Here is an 11,366-nt window from a genome sequence, read left to right as displayed (position 1 = left end):
GATCAAGAAGGTCATTCTGAGAGAGATAGCAAGCGAGCTGGCCAAGGACGGCACGCTCAAGAGTTTTGGAGAGAAAAGAAAGAAGGGATACTGGTCTTAGTTGTTGACATCGGAGGGGTCGAGTGTAGTATATATATGTGATGTGCAGTATAGACATTATGGACAGTGTGTGGATAGAATATATATATTATGGAAAGTGGAAAGTATTTGGGTAGAATATATACTATATCTGTGGAATACATGGATAGAATATATAGTATATCTGAAGAATACATGGATAGAATATATAGTATATCTGAAGAATATATTGATAGAATATGTAGTATATCTGAAGAATACATGGATATAATAGTATATGTACATCAATAGTTGAATATGATGGCCTTGAGTAGAATACAGGATATATATATGAAGTGGGTAAAACAAGATGTAAACACTATTAAAGTGACCAGTGTTCCATGTCTATGTACACAGGGCAGCAGTCTCTAAGGTGCAGGGTAGAGTACTGGCTGGTAGCCGGCTAGTGACTGTGACTAAAGTTCAGGGCAGGGTACTGGGTGGAGGCTGGTTAGTGGAGACTATTTAACAGTCTGATGGCCTGGAGATAGATGCTATTTTTCAGTCTCTAGGTCCCAGCTTCGATGCACCTGCGTGTGTGTGTGTGTGTGTGTGGGGGGGGGGGGGGGGGGGGGGGGGGGGGGGGGGGGGGGGGGGGGGGGGGGGGGGGGCTTGTGACCCACTGTATAAAGTTATTGTGTGGAATGGCACAGCCTATATATTGATCTATCTAAGACTCACTTCACACAGTGAAAACAAATATAAACGCAACATGTGTTGTTGGTTCTCATGTTTCATGAGCTGTAATAAAAGATCGACGTCGTTTTAGAGAATTTCACAGTAAGTCCAACCGGCTTCACTACCGCAGACCACGTGTAACCCTGCCAGCCCAGGACCTCCACATCCGGATTCTTCACCTGCGGGATCGTCTGAAACCAGCCAACAATTAGACGTTCATCCACGTTCTCCAAAATGTCAAATTTCGAAGTGTTTTTGTTTCTCATGCTGCTCTGTGTCGTTCCATTTCTCCAACCGTCAAGTTTAGAAGTGAAGGGTTACGTTTAGACACTCATTCTGAATGGTTAATGTTTAAGATAGAGTTACAACATTACGTTTAGGCACTTATTATAAGGTTTGGCAAAGGGTTAAACCCCAAAATAAAAAAATAATGGTGTCAATAACTGGGATTGAACACGCAGCCTTCTGACCCAGAATCATGTGATTACAAAATCCGACACTGCAGCATCGTGGCTGCGCAGGCATTTCCCAACTTCCTCAGCACATTGATACAAGTCCAATGTCAACGTTAATCTTGAACGATTTGGGTGCATCTCCCCCTTTCTGCTTCCACTCCCCATATCATATGCCCTCGAAGTTATCGAATACTTTATTTATACTGTCATTTGATTTCATGTCTATACTAAATTATTAATTTATAGGATACTCGGAAGTTCCTCAAAGGACGTGCGGAGGGTACCTGCCGACGTCACCCTAGAGCAGAAAAAACGGCCTCTTCTTTTCCGCGCGGAGCGCAGTTCGCCCTTCTCCTTTCAGCACCGGATACCGTCCGACGCCTACGACTCCGTGCGTCTCGCTCCTGGGACAAGATAAAAAAAAACTAACATTTTAACGGACCTTGATCACGAACAAACCTTTACAATGAGTTATTGACTCTCTCATTTAGTCACAAGTCACCGAACTCCATGGACGAAATATATCCATATTAAAACGTTCTTTAATTTTTTTGAATTTCCTTTTTGACTGTTGGGCTATGTGTGTCGGTTGTTTTTACTTCATATAATGTGGATGTTACCTGTGTACGTGGCTGGAGGATGAGCGCCGGCGTGGGGGCGACAGGGGACGCGACAGTAACTCATAATATGCAGTCAAGGTAAAGTGCTTTACATTCACTCACCCTCCAGGCTATGACTAGGGGACGTTTTCTAGGGGCACTGACTCGCTGGTTCAAGTCCCGCTTCGCCTCTCAAGTCCCCTGTACTACCTGACTGGGTGAGTTTGTGTGTCTGTGTTGCTATAGCTTCTGTGACCGGAGAGTGAGGGCTGATTTGAAGTTGAGTAAGAAACACTGTTGATCTGTTGTTGGTATCTGTTGCGTTTATACGGTAACCTATACGACAGCTCGCCCTTTGACAGCACATTCAGAGCGTATAGCCAACATATCGCCCGTTTCTCCATAGGCAACTTTACGCACATTGGTTGACTTCGTTTTTGCTGTATTAAACTATGGTTAGCGTAATGTTAATGTGCGTTTCGATGGTTATAATACTACAATTTAAAAACAATAATGTATAGGCCTATTTATCATTTTATTGTCCTGTTACTCGTAGGTTGAATCATCATCCCAAAATGCATAAAATGAGAACCAGAGTCCTCGTGTATTCCAGACGTGGTTTTAGTGATCTGCGCTGTATGGCTATCCCCTGTCCATTCTTATATAACTGTGTGTGTGTGTGTGTGTGTGTGTGTGTGTGTGTGTGTGTGTGTGTGTGTGTGTGTGTGTGTGTGTGTGTGTGTGTGTGTGTGTGTGTGTGTGTGTGTGTGTGTGTGGCTTCTGGGTTCCCCTCATCCCCATTATCTTGCACGTCGATATAACTGCAGTTCTGGTCGATGGGAACAAACAACTCTCTCTCTCTCTCTCTCTCTCTCTCTCTCTCTTTCTTCGTCATATGCTTTTTGAGTTCTTGCACGGTCTTCTAATAACTATAGTCTTCTAATCATATAAAGCCCCATGGACAACTTGAAAACAGTCAAACTATTTAGTGAATATTTGGCTGACTCTTCAAGGAAAATTCCACCTAAAACCGACCAAACCAAAATGCATCATGCCCGCTGTATTTCTATATTTTGAAAGTTATATATCTTGAAAACTTGATTGCTGACACGCAACATATTTTGGGGCTATATCAACAACGACTCATGAAACAAATACCAAAAGGTGGAGTTTTTCTTTGAAGGACAAACAGAAATCTTTCGAAGAGACGTTAGACTTTTCTTTCAGTTCGACTCAACAACATGCTACATATAACTGAGAGAACATAACCTATTGTCTAGTTGCAGTAGACTGTGTAATAACCTAATGAAGTTGCGCGCGACTTCTGACTTTTGGCCAACGGCTTCCGTTCTGAGAAAGACAGAAATAAACAACTCATGTAAATGAGCCATCACAATGACATGCGGTGAATCCCGCGGGTCCTCTCCCGTTTCCACCGGGCGGCCCGTCTACTGCCTCTCCAAGAACAAGCCTCCCTCCGCTCCGTGTTTAGCTCCGGTGACGAACAATGCAAATGCACCGAGATAAGGAGGAGGGGTGACTGATTGAGCTAACAATGACACACACACACAGAAACAGACACACATTGTGTCACATCAGCAGTACAGTAGCCAAACCCCTGTTGTTAGTCCCGCCTGCTATTGACGTTTGTAAATCATGGCTCAGTATGGAAGTGTAAATCAGTTGTATAAGGTCTAATGGGACTGAAAGATGATAAGACTCTCTCTCTCCCTCTATCTCCTCCTCTCGGCTTCTCTCTCTCTTTCTACTTCCCCATTTGCCCTCTCTCTCTCTCTCTCTCTCTCTCTCTCTCTCTCTCTCTCTCTCTCTCTCTCTCTCTCTCCTTATTTATCTTTCTGCTTCCCTACTCGCCTTCCCCCCCTCTCTCTATCACCCTCTCCTTTCTCTCTCTTGTCGTGGCCTTAGTCTCTCTTTCCTTTCGCTTTCCCTCTCGCCCTCACCCTCCTATCTTGCCCTTTCTCTCTCATTTCTCTCCATCATCCACTCCTCTCGTCCTCTCTCTCATCCTTTCTCTCTCTCTTCCTCCCTCTCTCTGTCTCTCTGTCTCTCTTAGGAAGAGGGAGATATGTATGACAGGAAAGGTATAAGAACAGCAGAGAGAGAGAGAGAGGGAGAGAGAGAGAGAGAAAAGAGAGAAAGAGAGAGAGAGGATGGTTATATTTCGTCCATGGAGTTCGGAGAGATAGAGGAGAGAAAGAAAGAAAGAAGAAAGAAAGAGAGAGAGAGCGAGAGAGAGAGAGAGAGAGATGGAGAAAGAGAGAAAAGAAAGAGAGAAAAGAAAGAGAGAGAAAAGAGAGAGAGAAGATGGTTATATTTCGTCCATGGTGTTCGGAGAGATAGAGAGAGAGAAAGAAAGAAATAGAGCAAGAGAGAGAGTCCCTATACCAGTCCCTATACCCTCATCCCTGTGTGGGATTTTAGCTGGTCCACTTCACTCTGGTATGCAGTTGTCTGTTTCATAAACAACTCTGTGGTACACACACACACACACACACACACACACACACACACACACACCCCCCCCCCTCACAGGATGTGTATGTCACGGGACGTGTACGTACACACACACACACACACATCCACACACACACACACATCACAGGATGTGTGTGTGTGTGTGTGTGTGTGTGTGTGTGTGTGTGTGTGTGTGTGTGTGTGTGTGTGTGTGTGTGTGTGTGTGTGTGTGTACGTACACGTGTGAAAGTTATTAAGTGCATGACTGTGAGATCGAGAACTCTGGTTAGAGTGGTTTAATGTGACTGGTGAGTGTGTGTGTGTGTGTGTGTGTGTGGCATTTAAGCCAACGACCATGTGTATGTATTCATGTGTGTGTGTATTTAAGCCAATGACAGCGTGTATGTATTCATGTGTGTGTGTATTTAAGCCAATGACAGCGTGTATGTATTCATGTGTGTGTGTATTTAAGCCAATGACAGCGTGTATGTATTCGTGTGTGTGTGTATTTAAGCCAATGACAGCGTGTATGTATTCGTGTGTGTGTGTATTGAAGCCAATGACAGCGTGTATGTATTCATGTGTGTGTGTGTTTAAGCCAATGACAGTGTGTATGTATTCATGTGTGTGTGTTTAAGCCAATGACAGCGTGTATGTATTCATGTGTGTGTGTTTAAGCCAATGACAGCGTGTATGTATTCATGTGTGTGTGTTTAAGCCAATGACAGCGTGTATGTATTCATGTGTGTGTGTTTAAGCCAATGACAGCGTGTATGTATTCATGTGTGTGTATTTAAACCAATGACAGCGTGTATGTATTCATGTGTGTGTGTTTAAGCCAATGACAGCGTGTATGTATTCATGTGTGTGTATTTAAGCCAATGACAGCGTGTATGTATTCATGTGTGTGTGTTTAAGCCAATGTATAATTCTTGACCTTTTATTTTAATCATTTTGTGTGTGCGTGCGTGCGTGCGTGCGTGCGTGCGTGCCTGCGTGGCCTCTGCTAGTCTGCTCTGAAACAGCCCATACTGATACAGGAAACATTCAATCTACGTTCGTTTAACATTCATTCAATTTAACATGTACCCAAGGCAGAGGTGGTGTGTGACAGAGTGACGTGTTATGCACAGACCTGAATTGCAAGTTTGTCAGTGTGTGTGTGTGTGGGTGTTATGTATAGAGCTGTATTAAGAGCATTCACTGGCTGTAGTACACACACACACACACACACACACACACACACACACACACACACACACACACACACACACCCCCCCCCCCCCCCCCCCCCCCCCCCCCCCCCCGTTCTTTCCTTGGTATTCGCCACAGGGTCACTGAAAGGTTAGAGACAGAACTTCATTAGTATAATCCTTTAGCTTTATTTCTAATCATTCTGCTTGTTTGTGGTAGATGTGTGTTCAATCTATGGTTCATTGAACATGTATTACATGTAACGTGTTCCTAAGTTAGAGGAGGTGTGTGATGGCAGGCAGGTCACCTGTGATACAAGTCGGTATTCGACGTCCATCCATGTCTGAGGACGTCGGGAGATGACGTTGGAAACCGGCCACTAGGGGCAACAGTGAGTGCTGTTGGATTTTGCTAGGGTGTTGTGGACGTTGAAGGTGGATGGGCGTAGCAAAGGCTGCATGTTCAAATCCAGTGACAGAAAGTTGTTTGTGATATTTTTGTTTTAAGTCTTTCCCAAACCTTAACCTTACTTTAACCAGAGTGAGAGTGGGGGTATCCATGGCATTTTCCAATTAGGTTCCTATTTTACAAGTAAAAAAAATTGAGAACCTTTCATAATGTTGCCAAACAAAGACTCAACAAACTTACCTGAGACTCCCTGTCTCTGCCAGTCTGTCCCTGCATATCTGTCCCCAACTCTGCTGTCTGTGTGCCTTCTGTTGCCTGCTCTGCCTAATGATATCATTGTGAAACATTTCCATTAGAATTTCATTTCTTTCTTATGAACATTTTATCAACTAGTCTTTGAGATATTAGGCTACTAGGGTTCTTACTTTGCGTTTTGGTGTACTGAAAAATACTCTGATGTCCGTCTTTTATTTTTCTGCCATTTTTCTACCTGGCTGGCTGGCTACACACACACACAGTGTGTAGGTTATTTACAGTCGGAGATGGGCTTCTATCATCTTATCTTCTATCATTCTATTTGTACTTCGATCTAAAAGGTAGTTAGCAAATGTGAAACGGATTAAAATGACAAGAGTTGACAGCTGTATGAGTTCACCATTTACACAACATATGCTGCAACCTTTTGTAATTTTAATAGTTTGTTTCATATTGGCTGGCTTCGAACAATAGCTGAATTTGCAAAGCTAGCGAGCACCAATTCAGTTTCAGTGGTGTTTGCTATAATCTTTGCTACCCGGGTTAAATAAAGGTGAAATAAAATAAATAAATAAAAGTTCCCTTGCGACAATTTAGCTTTTGCAACGAGACCATTAAATATATTTCAGACAATGGTAGAAGAGAGTGTAGTTCTGTTCAGTTTGGACTTCAGTTTATCGCTAACCTTATCACAGGGACTTTGAAGCACTAACTTACATCATCTGCATGCTGATCTTGGAATAAATTGACGATAGCAAAGATTCCATCTTTGACGATGCCACATAAATGGAATAGGTACTAGCTAGCTTAATAGTTAATATTTGCACGCTAGCTCTTCATATTCAGCTAGTGTGTGTGCGCGATTGACTAGATTAACCTCACGTCAGTTACGTTCATTGAGTGCCTTTCAGACAGTAGACACGACCCCTCTGTTACCTTGCCAACTAAGGAACTGGCAGTGGATCAAACCATTGTGAGGCAAAGGGTGGGGGGGGTCGCAATCTTTTGAAACTTAAAAATGCGCTATTAAGTGTCTATAATCAGCACAATTGCTTTCATTGCGTATTATTAATATTATTTAAATTACATAGTTATGTTTAAGTGATATATTGGGGGGGACAAATCATATTTTTCCCAGGATGGGGGGTCGTGTGTCCCCCCGTCCCCCCCGGGATTTCTGCCCCTGTGTGTGTGTACATATAGGTCTATAAACACAACAGTTTATTTAATCAACATCAACCCATACTGGTCTGAGTACATCGCTTCTGAGCGCACACACACACACGCACACACACACACACACACACACACACACACACACACACACACACACACACACACACACACACACACACACACACACACACACACACACACACACACACACACACACACACACACACACACCATTAGCAGCAGACCAGATTGGCGGTGCCTGGTTAAACTCTCTCTATAGCATTTTATCTCCCAGAAAAAAATCACATTAACTCTGTCTGCTGATGTCATCAACGCCAGATGCTGTAACTGCTCCACTCCGGGAAATCACTCAAAGACACTTATTACCAAGACGGGGAACAGTTAGCATTTCCTATAGGATAATATATCACATTTAGCCGACAAGCTAACACAAGCTCCAGGAAATGACTCCAGAATGGAGAGATTGGCCTGATAAAACACACGTATTACCAAGACGGGGAACGGTTACTATTTCCCATAGGAAAATGTGTGACAGCTAATGCTAACAAGTTAACTCTCTAACCACTAGGCTACCTGCTGCCCCTAATGACCCCAACGTCCCGACAGACTAAAGTGAAAATCTGACCCCTGCACCCGACCCTAACCAGTTAATATTGATAAATGCTTGTAGGCTACAGACAGAGGAAGGATTTTTGGACAGGAGATGCAGGATTTTGTTGGCCGGATTTATATGTCACTGCTTATTTTAGATAGACTAAAATAATGAAAGCAAAGCCTCAATGTAGCCTATAGATATTAATTACACAAGAATAATACATTTATTGTCTTTTTGAAGGTATTGTTTTGTCTTTAGTCCACCCGCCCGCCACCCACGCGCCCTTTATCAACACAATATTTAATGACCCTGAACCCATCTTCCCCCATCTTCCCCCATCCTCCACCATCCTCCCCCATCCTCCCCACTGATAACCACAGTGACTGTGGGTTATGAGTCAACCTGCACATCCCTAATGCATACACACACACACGCACACGCACACGCACACGCACACACACACACACGCACACACACACACACGCACACACGCACGCACGACACACACACACACACACACACACACACACACACACACACACACACACACACACACACACACACACACACACACACACACACACACACACTGTCACACTCTGGGGCCATGACTTCAGACTAATGACTCATATGGTGGTAGAAGCTGTTCTAAGTCTGCTTTGTGTGTGTGTTATGCTAAGGTTTGTGTGTGTGTGTGTTTGTGTGTGTGATAGTTTCTCTCCGACAATCAGTGGAGGCTGATCTCTCTATTGTGCCCTATGTTTTCCTGCTGGCGTTGAGATTGAAAAGTCACGGAATCCTCAACCCTCGGAATCGTCATCCCTCTCTCTTCACATCTCTCCACCTCTTCTCTATAATCACTTCACCTCTCATCTCTCCTTCACTCTGTCTCTCTCTCTCCACTCTTCCTCTGTCTCTCTCCACTCTTCCTCTCTCTCCACTCTCTCTCTCTCTCTCTCTCTCTCTCTCCACTCTTCCTCTGTCTCTCTCCACTCTTCCTCTCTCTCCACTCTCCGTCCTTCCGTCCATCTCTCTCTTTCTCTCTCTCTCTCTCTCTCTCTCTCTCTCTCTCTCTCTCTCTCTCTCTCTCTCCTCTGAAACGTATAATTGGACTTCTCTTGTCCTGTCCCGTCCATCCCTCTCTTTGATATAGTAGTGTGTTTATATGAGTGTGTGTGTGTATGTGTGTGTATGTGTGTGTACTGGCAGCACTGGCCTCTGCCTGGGCAGTATGTCAGTGTAGTTTACTAAGCAGAGCACGTCTTCAGTGTGCTGGCAGTCGTTTTGACTTAGTGCTGTGTTCAGCTGGCTAGCAGCGCTGCCTCTTTATGTGTGTGTGTGTGTGTGTGTGTGTATGTGTGTGTGTGTGTGTGTGTGTGTGTGTGTGTGTGTGTGTGTGTGTGTGTGTGTGTGTGTGTGTGTGTGTGTGTGTATGTGTGTGTGTGTGTGTGTGTGTGTGTGTGTGTGTGTGTGTGTGTGTGTGTGTGTGTGTGTGTGTATGTGTATGAGCATGTGTGTGTTGTGTTCAGTTGAATAACAGCTCTGCCAGTCTGATCCATTATACATAAGGAGTAATGTAATCCACTGAGCCAGTGGTTATAGACTCTTTCTGTCTGACCTGTCTGTCTGACCTGTCGGTCTAACCGGTCTGTCTGTCTGTCTGTCTGACCTGTCTGTCTAACCTGTCTGTCTGACCTGTCTATCTGTTTGTCTATCTGTCTTTCTTTCTGTCTGTCTAACCTGTCCGTCTATCTGTCTGTCTATCTGTCTGTCTAACCTGTCTGTCTCTCTGACCTGTCTGTCTAACCGGTCTGTCTGTCTGACCTGTCTGTCTATCTGTCTGTCTGTCTTTCTGTCTGTCTAACCTGTCTGTCTCTCTGACCTGTCTATCTAACCTGTCTGTCTGTCTGTCTGTCTGTCTGTCTGTCTGTCTGTCCGACTGTCTGACCTGTCTGACCTGTCTATTTGTCTGTCTGTCTGATCTGTCTGTCGAACCTGTCTGTCTGACCTGTCTATCTGTCTGTCTGTCTGTCTGTCTGACCTGTCTGTCTAACCTGTCTGTCTGACCGGCCTATCTGTCTGTCTATCTCTCTGTCTTTCTGTCTGTCTAACCTGTCTGTCTAACCGGTCTGTCTGTCTGTCTAACCTGTCTGTCTGACCTGTCTATCTGTCTGTCTATCTGTCTTTCTTTCTGTCTGTCTAACCTGTCTGTCTATCTGTCTGTCTGTCTAACCTGTCTGTCTCTCTGACCTGTCTGTCTAACCGGTCTGTCTGTCTGACCTGTCTGTCTTTCTGTCTGTCTAACCTGTCTGTCTCTCTGACCTGTCTATCTAACCTGTCTGTCTGTCTGTCTGTCTGTCTGTCTGTCTGTCTGTCTGTCTGTCTGTCTGTCTGTCTGTCTGTCTGTCTGTCTGTCTGTCTGTCTGTCTGACCGTCTGTCTGACCTGTCTATTTGTCTGTCTGTCTGATCTGTCTGTCTAACCTGTCTGTCTGACCTGTCTATCTGTCTGCATCTGTCTGTCTGACCTGTCGGTCTAACCTGTCTGTCTGACCTGCCTATCTGTCTGTCTATCTCTCTGTCTTTCTGTCTGTCTAACCTATCTGTCTATCTGTCTGTCTTTCTGTCTGTCTAACCTGTCTGTCTCTCTGACCTGTCTATCTAACCTGTCTGTCTGACCATCTGACTGACTGTCTGTCTGTCTAAACTGTCTGTCTGTTTAACATTTCTGTCTGTTTATCCTTTCTGTCTATCTATCTAACCTGTCTGTATGTATGTATGTATGTCTGTCTAAACCAGTGTTTTCCCTACCTGGTCCTGGGGCTCACCCTTAGTGCACATTTAGTTTCTTGCCCTAGCACTACATAGCTTGATGTTGACTTGGTTATTCTTGCCCTAGCACTGTAAAGGTTGATGTTGACTTGGTTATTCTTGCCCTAGCACTGTAAAGCTTGATGTTGACTTGGTTATTCTTGCCGTAGCACTGTAAAGGTTGATGTTGACTTGGTTATTCTTGCCCTAGCACTACAAAGCTTGATGTTGACTTGGTTATTCTTGCCCTAGCACTGTAAAGGTTGATGTTGACTTGGTTATTCTTGCCCTAGCACTACAAAGCTTGATGTTGACTTGGTTATTCTTGCCCTAGCACTAAAAAGGTTGATGTTGACTTGGTTATTCTTTCCCTAGCACTACAAAGCTTGATGTTGACTTGGTTATTCTTGCCCTAGCACTGTAAAGGTTGATGTTGACTTGGTTATTCTTGCCCTAGCACTGTAAAGGTTGATGTTGACTTGGTTATTCTTGCCCTAGCACTACAAAGCTTGATGTTGACTTGGTTATTCTTGCCCTAGCACTGGTAAGGTTGATGTTGACTTGGTTATTCTTGCCCTAGCACT

The 11,366-nt window shown here is 44.2% G+C and overlaps 1 protein-coding gene across 2 annotated transcripts in view; it reads left to right on the top strand.

Moving 5' to 3' along the window:
- Nucleotides 1–1,365: 1,365 nt before the first annotated feature.
- Nucleotides 1,366–11,366, top strand: part of LOC123730972 (glucagon receptor) — a 57,478-nt gene continuing 47,477 nt past the window's right edge. For both annotated transcript variants that reach the window (XM_082967084.1, XM_045709763.2), the window contains exon 1: nt 1,366–1,948. The gene's annotated coding sequence lies outside the window, so the exon portion shown is untranslated. The remainder of the gene's footprint in view (nt 1,949–11,366) is intronic.

Source organism: Salmo salar, chromosome 02, assembly GCF_965601325.2.
Source record: "Salmo salar chromosome 02, fSalSal1, whole genome shotgun sequence".
Lineage (NCBI taxonomy): Eukaryota > Metazoa > Chordata > Actinopteri > Salmoniformes > Salmonidae > Salmo > Salmo salar.
Note: the sequence above shows the minus strand (reverse complement) of the source record. Positions and strands in the feature narration are given on the sequence as shown.